We start from the raw sequence: 26363 nt of genomic DNA, 5'->3' as shown, positions 1-26363 counted from the left end.
AAATACAGCAATGCATCAGCAAGATCATACACCATGATCAAATGGGATTTATTCCAGCAATGCAAGATAGGTATAGCATTCATAAGTCAATAAATGTGATTCACCACATAAACAAAATGAAGGACAACAACCACATGATTATATCAATAGATGTAGGAAAAGCTTTTGATAAATCCGGCACTAGTTTATGATAAAAACTCTCAGCAAAGTGGGAAGAGAGGGAACATACCAAAACATAATAAAGACCATATATGACAAACCCACTGTAAGCATCTCACTAAATGGGTAAAAATTACAAACATTCCCCATCCCTGTTGGAAACAAGACAGGAATGTCCACTTTCACCTCTGTTATTCAACATAGTACTGAAAGTCCTAGCCACAGCAATAAGATATGAAGAAGAAATAAAAGGCATGCAATTTGGAAAAGAAAAAGTAAAATTGACTTTATTTGCAGATGACATGATATTGTACACACAGAACCTCAAAGATTCCACCAAGAGACTACTAGAACTGATAAATGAATTAAGCAAAGTAGCAGGATACAAAGTTAATATTCAGAAATCAGTTGCATTTTAATATGCCAATAAGGAACTAACAGAAAGGGAAATTAAGCAAATGCCATTCACAATTGCTTCAAAAAGAATAAAACACCTAGGAATAAACCTTAACAAGGATGTAAAAGACCTGTATTCAGAATATCATAAGGCACTGAAGGGAGAAATTAAAGAAGATGCAAATAAGTGGAAGTACATACTGTTTTCATGGATAATATGAATTAACATAATTAAAATGTCTGTATCACCAAAAACAGTCTATAGACTCAATGTAACACCTATCAAGATTCCAATGATATATTTCACAGAACTAGAAAAACTACTTAAAAAATGTATATGGAACTACAAAAGGCCCTGCATAGCCACAGCAATCTTGAAAAAGAAGAACAAAGTTGAAGTAATCATGCTACCTAATATCAAACTATAAGTCCATAGTATTCGAAACAGCTTGGTACTGGCATAAAAACAGACACATTAATCAATGGAACAGAATAGAGAGCCCAGTAAAAGGTTTACCCACACCTTTATTGACAGTTAATATTTGACAGAGGAAGCAAGCACGTACAGTTGGGTAAAGACAGTTTATTCAATAAATGGTGCTGGGAAAATTGGACAGGAACAAGCAGAAAAATGAAACTAGACCACCTTCTTATACCACATACAAGAATAAATTCAAAATGGATGAAAGTCTTAAACATTAGAGCCAAAACCATAAAAATCCTAGAAGAAATAGGCAGCAAAATCTCAGACATTGCTTGCAGAAATTTTTTATTGGATATATCTCCCCAGGCAAGGGAAACACAAGGAAAAATACTCAAATGGGACTTTATCAAACTAAAAAGTTTCTTCACAGGAAAGGAAATCATCAACAAAATAAAAAAGACAACCTACAGAGTGGGAGAACATATTTGCTGAGACATCTGATAAGGTGTTAATATCCAAAATTAATTAAATACTTACAAAACTCAACACCAAAAAAAACAAAAAACTGAATTAAAAAATGGGCAGAGGACCCAAATAGACACTTCTCCAAAGAGGACATACAGATGGACAATAGACATATGAAAAGATACTCAACATCACTAATCATCAAAGAAATGCAAATAAAAACCACAATGAGATACCATCTCACACTTGTCAGAATGGCTATCATCAATAAATCAACAAACAAGCTCTGGCGAGGACATGGAAAAAGGGGAACACTTTTGCACTGTTGATGGGAATACAGATTGATGCAGCCACTGTGGAAAGCAGTATGGAGATAACTCAAAAAATAAAAAATGGATCTATCTTTTGACCCAGCAATCCCACTTCTAGGAATATATCTGAAGGAACCCTAAAAACTAATTTGAAAGAACATAACTGCCCCTATGTTCATTGTGGCATTATTTATAATAGCCAAAATATGGAAGCAGCCCAAGTGTCCATCAATAGATGAGTGGATAAAATCACTATGGGACATTATACAGTGGAATTCTACTCAGCTGTAAAAAAGAAGAAAATTTTACCCTTTGCGACAGCATGGATAGACCTGGAGATCATTATGCTAAGTGAAATAAGCCAGTCAGAGAAAGGCATATACCACATAATTTCACTCATGTGGAATCTAATGAACAAACTGAACTAACAAGCAAAAGAGAGGCAGACTCATAGATGGAGAACAGATGACAGTTAGTATGCAGGAGGTCAGATTAGGGGGTAGAGGGATTGAGCAAAAAGGAAAAAGAACTCAGACATGGACAATAGTGTGGTTATTGTGGGGGTACAGTGGTGTAAGGGGAGTAAATGGTAGTGGAAAATATTATAATAAAGATAAAACAACAACAACAACAATAAAACATATATAAAACCTAGACTTTTTCATAGCTGACTTTCCAACAAGTACCAAATAGACAGATATTTTGAGACCAGGACCACTCGCTTCATGAAAAGTCTAGCTTTTAACATTAAGGGCTCAGTCAGACTCAGCAGCCATAAGTATGGATAAAAACCATGTCTTTCTAAGGTAATCACAGAATTAGCAAAAGTTCCTCAACTATAAGTGCCAGCACCATAAATATACCCAACTTCTGACTGGCAAGCTGGGTGTGAAGCCAAAGTATAAGAGAATGACTGTTACTCTGCCAAGATGATGATTTTGCCACAAGACTGAAATTGCTGGGCCACCTTTGAGAATCCCCTAAATTAATACTAGGGTAACAATGGAGCTTCAATACAAAAATTGCTTCAAGGCTGAGGAAGTGAAAGTGAAAAACTTATGCCTCTCTGGTCCATATAAAAATAACTGGGTGACATACCCTAAGAGAACACTTCACTAGGGACTTTATCTTTAAAAATATGTTTCTCCTTTCCAACCATTTTTTTTATTGTATAAAGAAAACCAAGTAATATTAAACTTACCATATTTTGCAATGTATAATGTGCACTATTTTTGCCCAAATTTTTATGGGAAAAATAGGAAGTGTATTATACATGGGTAGTGCCTGAAATACCTTGTATCTGTTCTTGTGTTTTATAATTATTTGTTATATAAAATTCTTTGTACCATAATTTGTTCAAAAATAAATACTAAAATTTCTGCATAATACAAAAACAAGTATCTAAATACAAATAAATAAATGATCGAATTAAAAATTAAAATGAAAATTTTTTTCCTTTGGGCCAAAAATGGGTACACATTACATATGGCAAAATATGCTGATTTATTCAAAGACCTAAAAAACTCCACAGCAAACTGCCTCCCCTACGATTATTCTTTGAAGCTTGCTAGAAGTTTTTAAAATGTAAACATTGAAATATATCTTTAATCAGCTTCATTTTTTAAAGATTTTATTTATTTATTTATTTTTAGAGAGGGAAGGGAGGGAGAAAGAGAGAGAGAGAAACATCAATGTGTGGTTGCTGGGGGTCATGGCCTGTAACCCAGGCATGTACCCTGACTAGGAATTGAACCTGTGACACTTTGGTTCGCAGCCCGCGCTCAATCCACTGAGCTATGCCAGCCAGGGCTAGTCAGCTTCATTTTTATCACTGTCTTCTAGTAAGAAGAAGCCAATGATATGATTCTATGCACTGACATATAATCCCACCAAAATGCCATCTCTTATCAGAAATTATTCCTAAAATCTAATTAAGAACATATTTATTAGCTTGAGAAATTGTTTTGAGAGATAAAAAAACTTGAGCATCTTTTACATGGCAGACACTTTTCTAAGCACCAGGTGATACTTCCCAGGGATTATAAAGACAAATAAAAAGTTACTTTCTGTTTTTTCTTACATTATTGGAATTCCAACTGTTTATATTTTGTTAATAATGTGTGATGGTCAGCTAGTGAAAGAGTTAAGAGCTGAAAAGAGTGAGTTTCTAGATTGTAAATATGTGACACCCTAAGTAGAGAGTCCCATCAAAGTAAATTCAGCTGACCTAACTTTAACAACTTTTTATATAAAATCACCTTGTTTTATATTTGAATTAAATGCACATATTTTACTTTTTTTTTTTTTTTACTTACCACTATTGCTTATATCCCACTTCATTCCTTTGATTCACTTTTCCTCTTGCTGGAGTCCATCCTTTTATAGTTCCCTCAGAAGGAATCTGTAAGAAGTAAATTCTATTACATTTTGTCCAAAACTTTATTTATACTGACTCTTGAAAATATTGTTTTGTATAGACCCCCAGGTTATGACTCCTTTTCCCTCTGCATTAATGATTTTATTCTATTACCTTCTAGTATTAACATTAGGGAGAAATACTCAGTGCAATCATTGATACTTTGTAAAAAAATCTGTAAAACAAATACTAATTAGATTCTCTCATTCTGTAATTCTTGCCCTGCACAAAGGAATATAGATAGCTAAATCAGAGGGGAGAGAAGAGGGAATTTCAGGGGAGAATGGGAAGGGTTTACAGGAACAAATTTAAAGGACACATGGACAAAAACTAGGGGGAGGGTGGTAATGGGAGGGAAGTGGGGAGGGTTGGGTGGGTGGGCTGGAATGGGAGTAAAAGGGAGAAAGCTGTACTTGAACAATGATTAAAATAAAATTTAAAAAAAAAAGGAAGCACATGGGGGACTACACACTAGGCCAATGGGCACTTGCTCAAGACATAAAATTAAAGGACAGCATCTGTCAGAGGTTACTGATATATACATATGGCACAAAAGTGTCATGTAGGCTGGTGGTGTCACTATACTGTATACAGGATTTTTATTTCTCGTATTCACCACTTCAGTCATTACCTGTCTGAGGGTCTATGTCTTTCTTTAATTCCAAAGATATGTGCTCATTTCTTCAAATCTAGCCTCTTTTTCATCGTCATATGTATATATACACATATATAAAATATAAATATTTATATACACAAAATATGTAATATATATGTCATATTTAAGACATATGAGGCATGTTGAAACTTCTCAATCTATTTCCTGATCCAGGTCTAACTTTACTTTTTTAAACTCTTAGTGTTTTGTTCTAAGTCTTGTAATTTATTAATTATCTCTTTAGTATGTCCATCTATTAATTAAAAAATAACCATTGTTTTCAATTTCAGAATTTCTGATTGATTCTTCTTTGTTTTCCCTGTTCTGGAAAACATCTGTCTATGTGTGTTTCATGATTCCTTTTTCTTGTTTTATGAATGATACTTTTCTTTTGCTTACTGTCACAGTGATGTAGCCTTTAGGTACTTTAAATAAATATTTTAAAATATTTTGTCAAGTACTTTTATGTCAGGGGTGTTAAGGGAGGTGGCCAATGAATCAATTAACAATGCTATTTTATTTTATTTATTTATTTTGATTTTCATTGTTTTTCAAGTAGTTTTCTGTCTTTTACTCCCATCCCAGCCCACCCCCCATCCCCCCACCTCCCTCCCATAACAATGCTATTTTAATTATAAGTTTTAAATATACACTTCCAATGTATTATATCCGGAACCTGGAGGTACGCAAAATTATTTCATAGGTTTGATTTGTAAGGTTAAGAGTATTCCAAAGTAAATGAACTATTTTGCATTCTAACCAGCAATGAACGAGAGTTCCTTGTGTCACATCCTCTCCAGGTGTTGGTACTGTCAATGTTCTGGATTTGGGCTATTTTAACAGGTTTGTAGTGGTATCTCACTGTTGTTTTAATTTACATTTCCCTGATGATGTACAATGTGAAGCATCTTGTCACATGCTTGTCATTTGTAAAATCTTCTTTGGAGAGGTGTCTATTATGGTTTTGGGCTCATTTTTAATCATGTTAGTTGTTTGCTTATTGCTGTGTTTCAAGAGTTCTTTGTAAATTTTGGATAATAGCCATTTATCATATATGTCTTTTAAATATATTTTTTCCCAGTCTATGGCTAATCTTTTCATTCTCTTGACACTGTAGGAAAGAAATTTTCCAGAGCAGAAATTTTAATTTCATTAAATTCCAGCTTATCAATTCTTTCTTTATAGACTGTGCCTTTGGTGTTATATCTAAAAGTCACAGCCAAATTCAAGGTCATCTAGATTTTCTCCTATGTTATATTCTAGGAATTGTGTACTTTTGCATTTTTTCATTTAGGTCTGTTATCTATTTTGAATTAACTTTTGTTAAAGGTATAAGGATGTGCTTAGATTCAATTTTTTTTGCATGCAGATGTCCAGTTGTTCAGGTACCATTTGTTGAAAAGGCTCTCTTTTATTAATTATATTACCTTTGATGTTTTGTCAAAAATCAGATGACTATATGCAGGGCTATTTCTGAGCTCTTGATTCTGTTCTACTGATCTATTTGTCTATTCTTTCACCAATATCATACTGTCTTGATTACTACAGCTTTACAGTAAGTATTGAAGCAGGGTAGGTTAGCCCACTGTTCTTTAATATTGTGTTGGCTGTTCTGGATCTTTTGCCATCTGATATAAACTTTATAATAGTTTTTAAATATCCACAAAATAAGTACCTTGGATTTTGATTAGGATTGCATTGAGTCTGTAGATAGGAAAAACTGAACTCTTGGCAATATTGAGCCTTTTTTTCTGTGTAATACACGGACTATATTAACACTTATACTTTGATTTCTTACATTAGAGTTCTGTAGTTTTCTTATAGTACTTGTACATATTTTGTTATTTTGTATCTAGGTATTTTGATGGGTGCTAATATACATGGTATTTTATTTTTAATTTCAAATTCCACTTGTTCTGATGGTATATAGGAGAGCAATTTACTTTTATATATCAACCTTGTATCCTGAAACCTTGTTGTGATTCCTTATTAGTTTCAGGAGCTTTTTTGTCAACTCTTTTGAATTTTCTACATAGATAATTGTGTCATCTGTGAACAGGGTTTTATTTCTTTTTTTACTGTTCTGTATATGTTTTATTTCCTTTTCATATTGCATTTATTAGGACTTACAGTATGATGTTGAAAACAATAGTGACAGGAGACAATGATTCCTTGTTCTTGATCTCAGTGGGGAAGCTTTCAGTTTCTCACCATTAAGTATGAAGCTGATTTGCTGTAGATTTTTGTAGATATTGTTTGTCAGACTGATGGAATTTCTATTTCTAGTTTACTGAGAACTTTAGTATGAATTGGTGTTGGATTTTATCAACTTCTTTTTCTGCATCTGTGGATACCATCTCAATCATTTCATTTTTTAAAAATCTGGAATGAAGCTCAGGAATTAGGAATTAGGAATTCTTTTACACAGAACCTCAGATGATTCAGATTCACATGGTCCTAAGACCACACTTGGAGATGCTCTGTCCTAGGAAGTCCATACATACTGGTTTTAGGGACACTGAGATCCACCAGCTACCAAGTTTTCCCAAAGTGTTCTAAACTGAATCAAATAGACTGAACATCCATAATTGTCATTTATGACAGAGCCCTGTGTTGTCAATTACCTTCTATGACAGCCCAAACCAACTACCAAATAAAGTTTATTTTCCTTTCTCAGACCTGATTTTCATTTTTTCACATGTCATTTAACATTCAAACTATTTCCCTTTTCTTGGTATAGTAAAGTCATACTAAAGAGATAAGTGGGAAGTTATTGGTTAAAAAAAAAGAGTCACACTTGAAAACCATAGCCAGAGACTAGAATCCAGCTGAAGTAACTTCATTAGATCAAACTTAATGTTCTTTTTAATACAATAACTGAGTTCTCTGTTAGCATTTAAAAGAACCAATAATGAATTATTATGACACCTTAAACTAATGTTATATGTCAATTATACCTCAATTTTTACAAAAAAAAAAAGAATGAAGTGCTACATTAGTCCCTAATAGCTTCAATAGCAGATTTTTTAATAAAAATGCTTCCTTAGGAGGTAGAGCCCTAAAACTTGTTTATATCATAGTCTTATCCTAGGTAATTAAAGTTGCTGGAAAATGATAAAAAACATTTTGGCCCAGACAGAAAACTTACAAGGCAAATTTACATCCATTTTTTAACATAAAGCCACAAAAATAACTCCTAAAATGTGAAAGCTACAGGTGACTTTCAGGTGATGATGAGATAACAATCCATTAATCTCATCTTATCTCTTACAAGAGGCTTGGAATCCAAGAACTGATTGGTGTAGAAATACCTGGTAGAAATTCTGATGTGAAGAGAGAGCAGCTCAAGGAGAGAATGCAAAGAAAGATCTGATTTGTAATAATTTTGTGTCTAAGGTTCTAATCTGATCATTGATTTAACTGTAGTGACTATACTTGACTATTTTTCAAAGCCTGGAGACAAGATGATTCCTTTCTGCTTTAGAGTTTTAGTGCATAATCATGAGGGAAAGGGTTTAGTGTACTGAGCATAAGGAATATCTTTCTCAATGAAGGAAAGTAACTCTTTTCTTGTCTAATTCGCAGATTGGCTTGGCTGGAATGGAGGGACTTTTGGTTAAGATGTGATTAAAAAAAAGAGGTGATAACAAGATGAGAGGAAAACTCAGTCTGCAGCTGTTACTGTTTTAGTCTCCTTGGGTGTTAAGTAGGTGAAAACCAGGATGAAAGGAGTATTTTAGGAGGGCTGTCTGGCCATGTGGAAGATGCACTGGAATCAAGAAAAGGAGGTAGGAAGACCATAAAGGAGCCACGACCCCAGTGCTGGTGAGCTGTGAGGGTCTGGAAGGCCTAAGGAGGATGATGATGGGAAAGAAGGAAGGATCTATTTGAGAGAAGTAGTAAAATGACCTTAGAAACTAACCCTGGAAGAAAGGGGAGTCTTAATTTAAGATCTAGTCATATATGAGAGTTCATGTATTTGGAGCTGATTGTTGAAGTCACAGAAACAGCAATCTTGATTAAGCAAGTTAGTAAATATATTAAGAATGGTCTGGTTTCAGTATGGATATGTGTACTCTTTCAGAGTTGTCTACTTTGTAAAAGAAAAAACAAAATAAACAGAAAATACAATTAAAGAAGGAAACAAATTCATCTAACTAGCATTTATGAGAACTATGGCAATTTTTATAAACTTTGGTCTTAAAAATCTTCCCTTGAATGGAACTTTCAAAAAACAGTTATAATGGGAAACTACTATTTAGTACTAGTTAAGGAACAATTCTACTTTTGAAAAAATAACTGGATATGGCCAAGATGGAGGCATAGGTGGTCCCACTGTACCCCCTCGCACAACCAAAACTAAGGACAACAAGAATTTACAAACAAAAAACAACCAAAACAGAGAGAAATGAATTGAATGGAAGTCTGACAAACATACATCCAGATCGGTAAGGAGGGGTGAAGTCAGAGGCCTACGGAGAGGGGTCGAGGGGTACCGGCAGGAAAAAGTGGTGGCTGGCAGATGTGGGCGCACAGGGCGCAGACGGCAGTTGGTGGACCCCAGAAGCACAGGGGCAGCTGATGGACCAGTGGCAGACCCTGGGCATGGGAGGCAACGAGCAGACCCAGTGAGGCACTCAAGGCAGCTGGCTGTCTGCAGCCTCACATTCACACGCAGACAAACTAAGCAAAAATGGGCAGCGACACAGACCTCACAACCCAGGAACCCAGCGCCGGGAAACAAAGCCTAAAGGCACCAAATGAAAACACCTATGGAAGTTGAGGCCCGGAGATTCTCTCAGCCTCACAGGAGGCTCTTTGGAGAAACCCACAGAGTCCAAGAAAGTACACAAACCCACCCGCCCAAGAGCCAGCACCAGAAGGGCCCAATTTGCTTGTGGGAAGTGGCAAAGGGGAGTGAAGTCCTAGAGAAAGCGGAGCAGGCGCCATTGTTCCCTCTCGGACCCCGCCCTCACATACAACGTCACAACCCAGTGACTGAGGTGCCCCACGGTGGTGAACACCTAAGGCTCCACCCCTCATATGTAACAGTTGCAACCAGACCAAAGGAAAAAAATAAAATTAAATTAAAAAGATGGCTCAAACAGAGTTAAAAGCCCCAGAACCAGTTTTTTTAAACAATCGAGAAATAGCCAACCTATCAGATGCACAGTTCAAAGCACTGGTGATCAGGATGCTCACAGAATTGGTGGACTTCGGTCATAAATTAGATGAACAAATGCAGACTACAATAAGAAATGAAGGAAAATGCACAGGGAACCAATAGTGATGGAAAGAAAACTGGGTTTCAAATCAATGGAAGGGACCAGAAAGAGGAAAGGAACAACCAAACAGAAAAGAATGAAGAAACAAGAATTCAAAAAAATGAGGGGAGGCTTAGGGAACTCCAGGACATCTTTAAACGTTCCAACATCCGAATTATAGGGGTACCAGAAGGGGAAGAGGAAAAACAACAAGTGGAAAGGTTATTTGAACAAATAATAAAGGAGAACTTCCCCAATATAGCAAGGGAAATAGACTTCCAGGAAGTCCAGGAAGCTCAGAGAGTCCCAAAGAGGCTGGACCCAAAGAGGAACAGGTCAAGGCACATCATAATTACATTACCCAAGATAAAAATGAAAGAGAGAACTCTAGAAGTACCAAGAGACAAGGGGACAGTTACCTACAAAGGAGTTCCCATCAGAATGTCAGCTGATTTCTCAAAAGAAATCTTGCAGGCAAGAAGGGGCCGGAAAGAAATATTCCAAGTCATGAAAGGCAAGGACCTACATTCAAGATTGCTCCATCCAGCAAAGCTTTCATTTAGAATGGAAGGGCAGATAAAGTGCTTCTCAGATTAGGCCAAGTTAAAGGAGTTCATCATCACCAAGCCCTTATTTTATGAAATGTTAAAAGGACTTATCTAAGAAAAGAAGATAAAAAAAACATGTATAGTAAAAAGACAGCAAACTCACAATTATTAACAACCACACCTAAAGCAAAACCAAAAGAAACTAAGCAAACAACTAGAACAGGAACAGAACCACAGAAATGGAGATCACATGGAGGGTTAGCAACAGGGAAGTGGGAGAAGGAGAGGGGGAAAAGATATAGAGAATAAGTAGCATGGACAATAGGTAGAAAATAGACAGGGAGAGGGCAGGAATAGTGTGGGAAATGTAGAAGCTAAAGAACTTACAACACATGGACATGAACTAAAGGTAGGGAATGTGGGTGGGAGGGGGTGGGCAGGGTGGAGAAGAGTGAAGGGGGAAAATGGGATAACTGTAATAGCATAATGAATAAATTTAAAAAATAACTGGATAAATCTGTTCTTCTCACAACCTCCTTTTTCTAATTATAGTAGAAAGCAGATGACTTTGAAAAGGAATGACTTAGGTAATTTTTAAAAGCCTGTAATTATTATAACTTATGGTTTATGATATATTACTCAATGAAGTTAAGATGTGGACATTTTAAATTATGTGTAAAATATTGATAAGATGTATTGTTTGTAAAAGAGAATCTCTCCTTGAGTTACATATACGTCTTCACTTAATTCAGATTTAAATAAGTCCCCATTGGTCCATTTTGGGGTGTTTCCTTCCAAGAAGTATTCTGAAAAGTCTTTATTCTAGTGCTACATTCTGCTTAATATTCCATATACATTGGGGATGATTTCATTATTTTGCTCTCCGCTACCACCTACAGTGACTAAGGCTCATTTCTTTTCATTCACACTTCTATTCTTTTTTTATAGATTATTTAATACTGCATAATAAGACAATTAGGCCACAACTCAGTGCTCTCTGAGCTGCATGGGAATGATCCAAAAAATACAAAATGAAGTTAATGTAACAGAAAAATAGCTGTGCAGCATACAAAGAAATCAGATTACTGATAAATACTTTAGTACCATTAGGGTCCACTGTAAAGTCATTCAGCAAACTTAATATCCTCATTGTCTTCCTTACTGAGTGATTTTAACCAGACTATTCTGAAATACATTTTAAAATATGGTTTTAAAAGTTAGAACTTCAACTTTAAATATAAGTCCTATTAGCAATTTGTGTTGCACAACAACTAAAGGTTAATCATTTTTACCTACACACAAGGATGAGTTCTGTCAAAGCATAGGAGTAAACTATTGAACTGGAGGAAAAAAAAAGAAAGAGAATCCTCTCAAGCCTTCACCTCCATTTAAGCTTGCTTCTTCCTCCTAGTCCATAGCTGACTGAATAGATGCTATCTCCTCATTATTAGACTATTCAACACATTGTTTTCAAAGTGAGTCTTTTATGCAAAAATGGCTTGAAGTGATCTCTTCTCCTACTGGGTTTTGAAAATTATATTAATAAGGACAAAGCATGTTATGCTGTGGTAACAAATTAACCCTGAAGTCTCAGAGGACTAACACAACAAAATATATATTTCTTGTTGTACATGTCTAAAATTGGTTAGCCCAGAACTCTGCTCCACAAAGTTACTCAGGCTTTTGGAGGCTCCACTAGAATGTGATACTGCCATTGAAAAAAAAAAAGAGGAACTACAGGGTATGTTGTGGCAAGGGAGACAGAACATGAATGCTCACCCTCATTTTCACTGCTACTAACAAGGGAATCTAGGAGACTTAGGCAAGGAAAAAGGGAAGGATGGCTGTGGGAGTGGGGAGTGGGATGGATAGAGGACAGCAAAGGGGGAAAATTAAGACAACTGTAATAGAATAACAATAAAATGAATTAATTTAAAAAGATCTGTCTTTACATCCTGAAGTTATCTTTCCTAGGAGGCAGTGCTGTAAGCTCAAAAGATCACATTTGGAGGCAAGAGACCTGATTGATTTTGGACAAGTCACTTAGTTTTTCTGGGCTTTTACCTGAAAAATGAGGAATTTCAATGAGATTGTAGAAAGAGGAACAGTAGGATGTGAGAATTTTGTCCTGTCACACAAGGCCAATGGATTCAGATTGTGATTTTCACCATGTTATAGGAGTTAACTTGCAATAATAAACAAATGAGCTCTAATGCTAAAACAGAATTAGACACTAAATCCAAAGGCCCCCCAAAACTTAAAACTCTGCCCTCTCTGTCATCTGCTGCTCTTGAGCATCTTCTACCCAGCAAAATGTTCTTGAATAGTGGGGCACATATATAATGGCTTTCCTTTCCGGTTAAGTTGTAATTCCTCTGTTAAACAAGGATGCTTCCAGAGTTTGGACCCAATTAGAGTACTCACAAAATAAAATAGAAAAGGTGTATAATGCCTCTTTCTTATAATTTTTTAATACCAAATAAGACATCTAATAAAACCAGGACTCTAAACCTTTTCCAGTGGAAACTGAATATTATAAAATAGCAAGAACTAACTCATAATGACAAGATGGTTTTCTAGCAGTCAGAATAAAAAGGAAAGTGCTCTCCATTACACTATTTCTCTTCATAAGGTTTCTTCCCCCCCATGGACATGCCTGCTGACATTATATGGATATGGAAAAGATATTAAAAAATGATTGGAATTGATAGGAAAGACCTGGAAATTTTTTTTTAATTTGGGGATTTATAAAATATTTAGGAATACCTCTTTCTTTGATGCATAATAGTCTGATCTCATGATAGGAGCAAAGCCCTCTGCCCAATTAAATCAATTCTGTCATGCAAATAATTTCTTCCTTACTTTGAATTATACCAGGACCACAGGGCCTGTGACCACTAAAGGAAAATATAATTGATAAGTTATTACAATTACAATAAAAACTGTATCTGAACTGGGTGGCAGGGGGGTAATACTTTAGCTTCAGTCTTAAATCCAGGTAAGAATCAGAGGCCAATATCAGGTTTGGCCTGAAATTTAATGCCATGTAGCAAGGCATTAAACAAGCAAACCAAAGATGTGATGGTTTGCCTGAATAAGGTTCCAAATTTTGTCCCTATACCGCTGCCTGAGGAAGCTCACAGATAGCAGCATATCAATGTTATACATGAACCAGAGCATATTCCGTGTTATTTTCTCTTTTTTCTTTTTTTCAGTGTTATTTTATCTATGATTTTTATTAGTCTCAAACTCAACACAAATCTCAATGAAACTACCTGTGTTCATGAAATAGCTAAAAAATGGCAGCTATAGATCCAAAATATTGATTGAATATACCTTCTATAATTCTATTTCATGTTATTAATACTGAAATGATCTCCTTATAAAAACAAATAATCAAAATAAACCAAAAGTGGGAGAAGAAAGAGAAGGAAGCAAAAAACTATTTTATTTCAGAATCTTAAAAAGGTAGAGGAGGAGGAGCAGGGCTTTGGGAACTAAGGAATAGAGCTGTACAGACTCTCTCCCAAGAAAAACAACGATTTAACTGGTGCTACTTATAAAAAACAATTAATTATTCATTTCTATGGGTTTTTTTCTAAATGTTCTACAGTATATGGAGAAATATTCATTCAAGAAAACCTGTAGGAGACTGCTCTGCGTGGCGAGGGCCCAGCTCCCACTCAGAGATGCACAGGAGCCACACCCATGGATAGGTTCTTCCATGGGGAATCAGGCCTGCAATGTACCTAGGCCACTTTGAGTCTTGTTTTTTACTAAAACTCCCTCACCCTGAATTGAGACAGCAAATACTTACTGTAACTTCCTCAAATCCATACTAAAACTCTCCAGTAAGGAGTATAACCGGTTCAACTACTTTTCCCTTTTCATTTGCAAATATCCTTCTTCTGTGATGTGATTAGTGGCATTGGCTCCTTTGTTTTCTGTAAAAGGTAACCACCTAAAGCCAACTTGTGCTTAGAAATGAGGACCATTTTGTAAAGTGCCCAGAGATAGAAACCAAGGCCTGTCGTGGAGGAGGCCAGGCTTTTTGCTCCCCTTGAGAGTGAAGCTGCTTGCCTTTTTCCTCCACAGAACTTGGTAGTCCATGTGAATGTCTCTCCCCCATCCACAATGTCTCGGACCCCACAAGCCGGGGGTCCACGTCAAAAATCTACTAAATCTCAGTAAAAAGAGTGAGAGTCTGTGGCATTTGGGCTGCATCCCAGTCCACTGCACCCATTCCCCGGCTCCTTGGCAGCTCTACCCCAAGCCTGTACAGCCAAGAAGACAAAAACTCTATCTTCAGCTCCCAGTATAAAGCTACAATTTCACCCCCGGAGATGTAGGCTTCTGGAGTGTCTCATCTGCAAGCTCCATACTGAAGCAGCTCTATTCCAGGCAGGTGAGGTCAACAGAACTGGGTCTGTATTCCCCACTGAACTGCAACTTGTAGTGCAGAAGCTCTGTTCCAGGTGCTATAGGCTGAACACACCGGGGTCCTGATGGCCTCTGCCCTGACTCAGAGGACGGAAGTTCCATACTCAAAGGTACAAAGCAGGAAGAAGCAAAACTCACAGAACTGAAGAGAAAAAAATAGGCAGTTTAACAATGAGAGTTGGAGATTTTAATCCCCCACTTGATTTAATGGGTAAAACAACCTGGCAGAAGATCAACAAGGAAATAGGACACTTGAACAGTTCTATAACCAATTAGAACTTACAATCTTTCTAGAACACTACACTAAACAAAAGAATACATATTCTTTCCAAACACACAACACAGAAAATTCTCCATACTATACAAAATGCTGAGCCATAAAACAAACATCAATAAATTTAAAATAATGGGAACAATAGAATGTATGTTTCCAGACCACATAGGAATTAAATTGGAAATCAGTAACTGAAGGAAGTTTGGAAATTGACAAATATCTGGAAATTAAATACACTAATCACCAACTGGTCAAAAAATAAATCACAAGGGACATGAGAAAATATTTTTAAAACATAACAAAGTTTATTGGATGCAGTTAAATTGGTGCTCAGAGTGATATTTCTATCTGTAAATGCATGTATTAAAAAAGAAGGAAGATCTCAATGAATAGCCTCATGTTTCATCTTAAGAAACTAGAAAAATAAGAGTAACTAAACACAAAGCAAGAAGGAAGAAACTAATAAAAATTAGAGCAGAAATAAATGAAATAGAGAAATACACAATAGAGAACATTAATAAAACTGAAAATGGTTCTTTGAAAATATTGACAAAATTGACAAAACTTTTACTAGAATGATAAGCAAAAACCCAAAACAGGTACACATTATCAAATTCTGGAACAACATCAGTACATCACCAGTGTGGTACCAATGGTACAATCCTGATCATTTATAGCATTAATCTGTCAGCTACCATTGTTTTTAGAAAGCTATGGTGCTCTGTTCCTTTGTAGTAAAGTAAGCTTTCATCTCTCACAACCTTAGAAACAAACTGAAAAATCTAAGTAAATTAGAATGCTGTAGATATAGGCACAGGAAATATAAAGTGGACAATATGATCCAGTGGAAAAACACTGGGCTAAAAGCAATTAGACTATGTCTAAGAAATAACTATCATTATCAAGGTGAATATCCTTTATCAAGTTATTTTACTTTTATAGGACTTAATACTTACATTGGAAAAGAATGAATGCTAAAAATCAATGCCCTAACTTCTACCTGCAGAATCTATACAGGGAAGAGCAAGGAAAACTCAAAATAAATAGAAGGAAGAAAATATCACAGATTGGAAAACATCAATAAAATGGAAAACTAGCAAACAACAAAAAAGTTTAAAAACCTAAAGGAGAGAGTTCTGGCTAAGATGGAGACATAGATATAAATGCTTTGCTTCTGTGCGTAACCAAAGGATAACAACTAACTTAAAAACAAAAAACAACCAGAATCGCCAGAAAATTGAACTGCATGGAAGCCTAACAACTAAGGCATTAAAGAAGAAACATTCATCCAGAATGCACCACAACCCAGCAAACTGGGTTGTTCCACCCTGGTGAAAACTAAAGCTCCACTCCTTACACCATAACAGGCACACCCAAGGAAATATGGCCCAAATGAAAGAACAGATCAAAGCTCCAGGAAGAGAACTAAGCAACAAGGAGATAGACAACCTATCAGATGCAGAGTTCAAAACACTGATAATCAGGGTGTTCACAGAAATGATTGAGTTTGGCCACAAAATGAGGAAGAAATAAAGGCTATCAAAGTGAAGTAAAGGAAAATACACAGGGAACCAACAGTACAGGGAAGGAAACTGGGACTCAAATCAACAATTTGGAACAAAAGGAAGAAATAAAAATCCAACTGGAACGGAATGAAGAAACAAGAATTCAAGAAACTGAAGAGAAGCTGAACAACCTCTGGGACAACTTTAAACATTCCAACATTCATATCATAAGGGTACCAGAAGGAGAAGAGGAGGAGCAAGAAGTTGAAAACTTATTTGAACAAATAATGAAGGAAAACTTCCCCAATCTGCTGAAGGAATTAGATATTCAAATCCAGGAAGCTCCGAGAGTCCCAAAGAAGATGGATCCCAGAAGAAACACACCAAGACACATTGTAATTAAGTTACTTGAGATTAAAGATAAGGAGAGAATCCTTAAAGCAGCAAGAAAAAAGGAGACAGTTACCTACAAAGAAGTTTCCATAAGACTATCAGCTGATTCCTCAAAAGAAACCTTGCAGGCAAGAAGGGGCTGGAAAGAAGTATTGCAAGTCATGAAAGGCAAGGACCTACATCCAAAATTATCCAGCAAAGCTCTCATTTAGAATGGAGGGGCAGATAAAGTGCTTCCCAGATCAGGTCAAGTTAAAGGAGTTCATCACCACCAAGCCCTTATTATATGAAATGTTAAAGGGACTTACCTAAGAAAAAGAAGATAAAAAATACAAACAGTAAAATGACAACAAACTCACAACTATCAACAACTGAAACTAAAAAACAAAAACAAAAACTAAGCAAACAACTAGAACAGAAACAGAATCACAGAAATGGAGATCACATAGAGGGTTATCAGTGGGGAGGTAGAGGTGGGGAGAGTGAGGGAAAAGGTACAGGAAATAAGAAGCATTAATGGTAGGTACAAAACAGACAAGGGGTGGGGTGTTAAGAATAGTGTAGGAAATGTAGAAGCCAAAGAACTTATGTGTATGATCCATGGACATGAACTAAGGAGTGGGAGGAATGTGGGTGGGAGGGGTAGTGCAGGGAGGAGGGGGAATAAAGGAGGGGAATGGGACAACTGTAATAACATAATCAATAAAATACACTTTAAAAATAAAATAAGAATAAAATCATCTAGCTAGTCTGATCAAGAGAAAAAAAGAAAGCACACAAATTACCAATAACAGTAATGAAAGTGGAGTTGTAACTATAGATCCTACAGAAATAAAAGGATAATAAGAAAGTGTTATGAACAATTTTATACAACAAATTGAACACTTAGATGAAGTAGAAAAAATTCTTTAAAAAACTGACAAAAGATGAAGAAAAGCTATGAATATTTTTTATATCTATAAAAAGTTCAATTCAGAGTTTAAAACTTATCCTAAGAAAATTCCATGCCAGGATAGTTCTACCAAAATTTTTGTCTCCAATATTTAAAGAAGGAATACTAGTCTTATACAAATTTTCATAATATAGAGAAGAGAATACATTCCAAACTTATTTGTGTAGGCGGCATAATCTTGACCTTAAAAAGTGATAGATATTTCAAAAAGAAAACTACAGATCAATAATACCCATGAACTTAGGGAAAAAAATAGAGATATTAAGTCAATTCAATTTATCCATATATAGAAAGGATAATACATCATAATCAAGTGAAGTATACTCCAGAAATCCCAGTTTGGAATAACTCTTAAAAATAAATCCAAGTGATTCATTCTATGAATATTATAAAGAAAATGTTATAAACAATTCAATAGAAGAATAAAAATGTTTCCCCAGATTCATGATTAAAAATAAAATACTCTCAACAAACCAGAAAAAGAAGGGACATTCTTATTCTGAATAAGAACATCTAAGAAAAACCTACTACGGCCAACATTCTATTTAATGGTGAAATATTAATACTTTTCTCCTAAGTTGTGAAACAGGGTAATTAATACTCACTCTCAAAGCTTTCATTCAACATTGTACTAAAATTTGTAGTCAGAGAAATAGGTAAGAAAAGGGAATAAAACACATAATTAGAAAATTAACAGCCACTACATAAAGATGCATAATTGTTTACATAGAAAATCCTATAGAATTTAAAAACTACTAGAAGCTACTAAGTGAATTGAGTTAAATAGAGAGATACAAAGCTAATATAAAAATTGTTGTATTATTATATAACAGCAGTTAACAATTGGAAATAAGATTAGAAAACTATTTTTCTTATAATTGTTCAAAGACAAAATATTTGAGAACAAGTTTAAAAGAGGACATTAAAATCCTCTATACTTAAACTACAAAATATTCCTGGAGGAAACTTTTAAAAAACTTAATAAATAAACATAATGTTTATGAAATAGAAGGTTTGATATTTTTAAGACATAATTTCTTCTCTACAGAGTCAATGTAGTTCCCTGACAACTTGCAGTCATTGTGAAAAAGAGATGAATCTAAATTTTGTAGAGAGATATAAAGAACCACATATTCATAGAAATATTTCAAAAGAAGAATAAAGTTTTAAAAAAAATTATACTACCTGATTTCTTTTTTTTAAGATTATATTTTATTTTTTTAGAGAAGGGAAAGGAAGGAGAAAGGAGAGAAACATCAGTGTGTGGTTGCCTCTTGCATGCCCCCTACTGGGGACCTGGTCCCCAACCCAGGCATGTGCCCTGACTGGGATTCGAACCAGTGACCCTTTGATTCACAGGCCAGTGCTCAACCACTGAGCCACACCATCCAGGGCCTACCTGATTTTTATACTATACTACAGGTTTACTATAAAACTAGAGTAATAAAGACAGGTTGATATAATTAGACTACATCAACAGCATGAAATAGAAAACCCATTAGTAAACCTATACTTCAAAAATCATCTGATGTTTAAAAATGATGCCAAAGTAATTCAATGGGGAAAGTGTTTTTTTAATAAAAGGTCCCAGAATTAATGTATATTAATATTTTTTAAAAAGAACCTCAGTCCTTACCCCACACCACAAAGAAGTAAAATTACTTTGAGGTGGATCATAGACCTAAACATAAAAGCTAAAACTATAAAGGTTTTCAAGAAAATATAGAAGAGTACCTTTGAATCTTAGAGCTAAGATTTCTGAAATAGGATGCAGAACAAAATGATCATAAAAGAAAAATTGATAAACTATCAAAGTTAAAATTTTTTGCTCAACAAATGATATCATTAAGAAATAAGCACAAACACAGGGGAAAATGAATGCACAAAGGACTATCCGCTATCTAGAACACCAAAGAACTCTTATAACTTATAAATAAAAAATAATTTAACAAAAAGGGAAAATTATTTGAGAATATTTCACAAAGGAGGATAGATGAATAGCGGATAGACACATTAAAGAGTACTCAGTATCTATTCATTAGTAAAATGTGAATTAAAACACTGGGTAATACCAATACTTACAAAGTAGAATAGCTAAAATTAAAAACTCACAAAACCAAATGTTGGCAAGGATGTAATAAATTACCTGAAACTTTCTTGCAAATAATACAATGCCTTTGAAAAGGTTGGCAGCTTCTAAGAAACTACAGTTACTAAAACTAGAATCCAAATTTCCAAAAGAAAAATAAATCCAAAAGAAAAATAAAATTAGAATGAAAAAAAATGTCCATTCTATGACTAAGCAATTTCAGTACTAGGTATTTAGCCAAAAGAAAAGAAAACACATATCTACAAAAAGACTTGCATGAAAGTATCCACAACAAATTTATTCATAGAACCAAATACTAGAAATGGCCAAGTTGTCCATTAATAAGATAATGGATAAACTTTATCCATTAATGGAGTATACTCAGCAATAAAAAAGATAAAATTTTGCCATTGACAACAACATGGGTGGATCCTGAGAGTATCATGCTAAGTTAAATAAGCCAAATTAAAAAGGACAAGAATCATATGATTTCACTCATATGTGGCATGCTGTTGAAAAACAAAAGCAATAAATGAACAAACACAACAAATAAACTCATAGACACAGACAACATTATGATGGTCACCAGATGGTAAAGGGTGTCAAACATCTGGGATGAAAGGTGACTAGACTGTGGGTAGTGAACTTACAATGGAATATATAAATATCATATTATAAAGTTTACACCTGAAATTTGTATAATGTTAACCGATGTTACCCCATAAATGTAACTTTAAAAGTGTGTTTTACACAGTTTCTTTTGTTACTTCTTTGTAATATTATAGTTTCAACATCATGTCTATGTAAAAATAACTGGAGATAATTGCTTTTATTTTCATATGACATATTTGTGTACATAAAGAATACTAAGAAATCTACAAAAACATATAACTAAAGACTAAATGTGGGAAAGCCAAAGAATATAAGGTCAATATATGACAATGTATTTTCATGTTAGCAATAGACAATTAGAAAATGAAATTAAAAATCCACTCCATTTACAACATATAAACATAAAATACTTAAAAATAAATTTAACACCCATGCATACTTCTGCATATTATTAGAAAAATTAAAGACAACCAATAAATAAAGAAATATCTCATGTTCATAGCTTAATAGATCCAATGCCATTCCTCTCAATCAATATCCCAGCAGACACATTTTATAGAAATTAACCAGCCGATTCAAAATAGGTATATTGAGTTGGCCAAAAAGTTTGTTTGGTTTTTACCATAAGATGGCCCTAGTAGCACTCAGTTGTCTGTAACTTCATTTGAAACTATTTTTTTAGATTATATTGTGACAGCTGTCATATCAAAGTACATTTAAAAAAACATCAAAATTGGTGAATTTTTGTGTAGCCATTTTAACATTGAAGATGGAAGAAAACAGGCAACACTTTTGGCATATTAAGCTTTATTATTTCAAGAAAGGTAAAAACACAATTGAAATGCAAAAAAAAAATAAAGATTTGTGCAGTGTATGGAGAAGATGCTCTGACTGATTAAATGTATCAAAAGTGGTTTGTGAAGTCTCATGCTGGAGATTTCTCACTAGATCATGCTCAATGGTTGTGTAGACCACTGAAGTTGGTATCAATCACAGTGAAATATTGAGAACAATCTACATTAAACCATGCAGGAGATAGTTGACATACTCAAACTATCCAAATCAATAAAGTTATTGGTGAAAATGAGAAATGTCTTTTATTTTACAAAAAAAAACTAAACAGATTTTTTGTCAACCCAGTAGAAATGTAAAAGATATAAAAATTTTAAAACAATCTTTTTTAAAAAGCTGGAGGACTTACACAGCCCAAATTCAAGACTCTCTATAAAGCCATCCCCAATCAACAAATCTGCTATTCATAAAATAAGTGGCAAAAGAGAATACAGAAATAGATGCAGACTTAAGCAGTAAATTGATTTTCAACAAAAGTACCAAAGCAAAATCCATTCATCAAAAGATGTAGGAACAACTGGATGTACATATGAAAAAAAAATTAACCTTGATCCTTACTGTATACCATACAAAATATTGATTCATGGTATAAAATAGGCTTAAATGAAAAAAACTATAAAAGCTTTAGAAAAAACATAGGAGAATATCATCCGGAACTAGGAGTAGACAAGATTTCTTAAGACACAGAAAGTATTAATTATAAAAGAATAGTTATAAGTTATGTTTCATCAAATTAAAAGTTCATATAAAGATGATATTAAGAAAATGGATATGGTGAATTCACTTATCAAAATAGTACAGCTAAGATCTGTGAATTACTATGTTAGTAAATTTTACTTCCAAAAGACCCATTTAATGAACATAATAAATGGGGAAACTTAAATAAAAGGCATTGCTGTAACAAAATTTCCTCATAGAGAGCTTCTTGACTAGCCTTTCCCCTTCTCCAGCTGGAGTTTTCAAGCTCAACCTGTTAAATCAAGTGGTAGGTATTTATGGAATGATTTGCTCTTGTTTGTGGATGTATCTCCTTACCCAACATTCTTGAATAGTTCTCATTTCTCTAACCTCATTTATGTAACACAGAGAGTATGAGAGAAGGAGGGGGAGAGAACAGGAGAGAAGGGGGAAGGAAGAATTCTAGCAATTACCATTAGAAAGTTACTTAATTTCTTCAGGGAAATACAAAATATTAACTTCCTTTCTTTCTTGATATACAAGGTCAGTCCAGAAATTATATAGCAATGTACTACACAAAATAGACCCATTTATTGATGAATATACAAGAGACAAGAAACATTGTACATAGGACAATGACACTTCAGTCCCCTTCAAAATAGGTCCCTAGGGACTTCACACAGTTCTCCCAGTGTCTTTAGCAACTGCAGCATGATGCTCCTTCTGCTCTGGTAGCAGAAGCTGCAGAGAACAAATTGTGCCAGGACACATTTTGTGTCAAGATTCTGCGTCAAAACCTTGGACACAGTAGTTTTGGAATTCCCAGATCAGGTTCTGGTTCTCCCACTGTCAGTTGCCAATCTTTTTTGATTGTAGCCTATATGCATCCAACATTCTCAGGTGTTCAGCTTGTTGCAGGCCTTTCAGAATGTGGATCACTTTCAGCAGACCTTGACCATCTTTGCAGTGTTTCTGTCACATTGTTATTTGCACCACACTTTTGATCATCCCTGAAAGCCTTCTGAATCATCTGAATAGTTTCTGCAGAGGAATGTTCAAGCTTAACACAAAATCTGATGCAGATTCATTGCTCTGCTAGCTCAGTCATTTTGAATGCAATGGCCACACAGTACACATGCTCACTCAGTGCTGTCTACCACCCCCACTGACTAGTACAGTGAAGTCATCATTGTTCACACATGCTCATTCCACTCCACTCTTCTTGGCTGCCAGGTTACATTGATGTCACACAAACTGTTCTCATTATATTAACGATGGCTGCACTTTTTCCTAACAGACTTTGTATACTAACATCTTCAAATTTTTTAAAGTTTATTCTTTTCTGCACTGATTAAAAATTCTTTAAATGTAATATTTTCTATTATTTTTAGTCAAACACAGCATTCCAATAACCACATATTTTAAGTATAATAGTATTGTGCCTGTCATGTCAGTTAAATTCAAGACAGGAAAAGATTATATATAATTTTTAGCCTCTTTAATAAAAGTCAAGTGTGGGAAGCTAATTTTTAATCTAGAAAAAATACTTACTTGTTCCTCTTTCATTATGTAGCAGTTATATTTCAACATTACAGAAACATCAAGAAATATAGTTAATGCAAAGGTTTTCATCATCTATGAAAAGCAAAACCCAAAAACTGGTCATTAAAATTTGCTATAAATTAACTTTTAACCACAGTAAAATGATAGTTCTAATTATGTTTTTTGTATTAACTTTAGTCTTATAATGATCATATTTATCATGATTTAATGATTCATATGTTCCTTCATAATGGGGAAATACATTTCCATTACTACTTTTTTTTTTAATTAAGATTCTGGCATATATTTAGAATTTACAGCAAACTCTTTGGAAAAAAAAAGAAACTTCCTCACTATTACCTGAGAAATCATTCTTTTTGGTAGTGATTTGTTTTTTCTATTCTGTTTGGCAGTTTTTTCAAAGGATTTATTTGTGTCAAATTTATTTAAAGTGTATTAAAAGTTTTGACATTAACCATAGCTGATGAATATAGTGATTTTTTAGAGAATTTTTTTTAACAATTTTCCAATTTGATACCAAATGATAACCAAATTATCCAAAGAGAATGCAATAGAAAGTTTTTTTTACTACCATTTTACACCCACATTTGGGCAGAGACAAACCTCCTCTCTGCTTCAGCAACGATGGCCCAGAGAGCGTCCAGGTGGCCCCTGCCCACACACACCGCACCCTGCTGTCACTGCTTAGGCTTTTAAGAGTGCAGAGCTTTAAACTGCTTATTTAGTGTGTTTAAAAGTACTTTATGTGATTTACTATCACATTCTGCTCATTAAGTTCTGAAGATTTTTATAAAGAAAAGTGAATAACATTTACTCTATACAACAAGTTAACACGTTCTCCGGATCATTCAAATCTGGGTGCATGTGTAGCTGGCAAACCAAAACACGAAATGCAGTCACTTAGAAACAGCTGCGATTCCATTCCCTGTTCCAGTCAATAAAGTTGTAATAATTCTGTATACTGTCAGATGGGCACTAGATCTATCAGGGTGATCACTTTGTAAGTTATAAAAATATTTACTCACTGGATTGCACACCCAAAACTAATATAATATTATACATCAACTGTAACTAAAAAATAAAAAAATTATTTTAAAAACATCTGTGAGGCATCAACCTAAGAGGTTGGGAACAGCACAAATACCAGAGAACGTTTCTGTAAAGACTCTGAAAGGCAACAAAACTTCAAACCTGGTATTTCTCCTAGTCAAAATTCCAATAATATTTTATTTATGAATGCTTATTAATAAAGATGGATTCAGATGCAAGTACTCCATTTTCTTCATAGATTTGTTTTTTCAAGCATTGAAGGAGCCTTTATACATGCATGTAAATAATCCCAAACTATCCATTGGTATCAATACAGTAGCAGCCTATAAACAGTATTTTTACATGAAACTTAGCTTTTAGTTTAAAAATATCTAGAATGAAATGCTGATGTTTTCCTTATTAATATAATATATGCACTTGTTTCAATACAAGTCACTCCAAATTTGATGTGTATGTATGGTTATCTATGAAGATAGAAGCAAGGGACTTAAGGGGGAATATTGTTAGGACAATAAATACTGTCTGAAATGTGTCACCAGCTGTAACTGTGACAATAAGGGAATAGACTAAATCTTACATATAATAAAATTTCCCTTCTTGTACAAAATGAGACGTGGTAGAAGTGACTAACTGAAGTTTGGTATGGAGAAGATCATGAGCTCAAATTGAGACTGGAGGGGGAAAAACGCCCCCGTGGGTCTGGGAGAGGGGAACACCATAAGAGAGATGAACCGTTTCTTATTCAGCATTTAATCTGCATGCCATTTTGTCTTCTTGTATTTGTCCAGAGTGTACCCATCCTGGTCTGTTGGGCAAAAGACATATGGACAATCTGCTTTGACCTACAGAAGTCACCTTCAGGTCTCTTAAAAATATATTAGTAGTTTAAAGGAAAGGGTGGAACTTTGGGTTAATTAAAATGAACATATATGATAGGTTGCAACTGTTTCTTATATTTTATTTTTCTAAATATTTTGAATTCCTTGAAGGTAAAATACACATTTTATATTTCTTTGCATAGTCTCTATCCCATTGTAAAAAGGTGATATTTGATTTTTTAGTGTTTAATAAAATAAAAAAAAATTAAAACTGCTGATAGCCTTATTTTAACATGCAAATGTTCTACTCTGAGGAAATGGGTGGGGGGTGGCTGCAGGCATGGTGACTGTGCCTAGGAGAGGCGGAAAGGAACCAAGGAAACCTCGAGGGGAGAAAGTCTGGCATTTTCATTTAGAAGATTAAACAATGTCTAAAAATGGACAGGGCTGATTCCCAAGGTGAAAAAAGTTTAGTACAGTGAAAAGTGCATGCATGGTT

At 34.6% G+C, this 26363-nt stretch overlaps 1 protein-coding gene across 1 annotated transcript in view; it reads right to left on the bottom strand.

Moving 5' to 3' along the window:
- The window catches only part of KCNN2 (potassium calcium-activated channel subfamily N member 2), a 393097-nt gene that overhangs the window by 275487 nt on the left and 91247 nt on the right, over positions 1–26363 (bottom strand). Inside the window, exon 3 of the mRNA XM_045838087.1 lies at positions 4071–4156. The gene's annotated coding sequence lies outside the window, so the exon portion shown is untranslated. The remainder of the gene's footprint in view (positions 1–4070; positions 4157–26363) is intronic.

Source organism: Phyllostomus hastatus, unplaced genomic scaffold, assembly GCF_019186645.2.
Source record: "Phyllostomus hastatus isolate PE091 unplaced genomic scaffold, TTU_PhHast_1.1 phas_contig_254, whole genome shotgun sequence".
NCBI lineage: Eukaryota > Metazoa > Chordata > Mammalia > Chiroptera > Phyllostomidae > Phyllostomus > Phyllostomus hastatus.
Note: the sequence above shows the minus strand (reverse complement) of the source record. Positions and strands in the feature narration are given on the sequence as shown.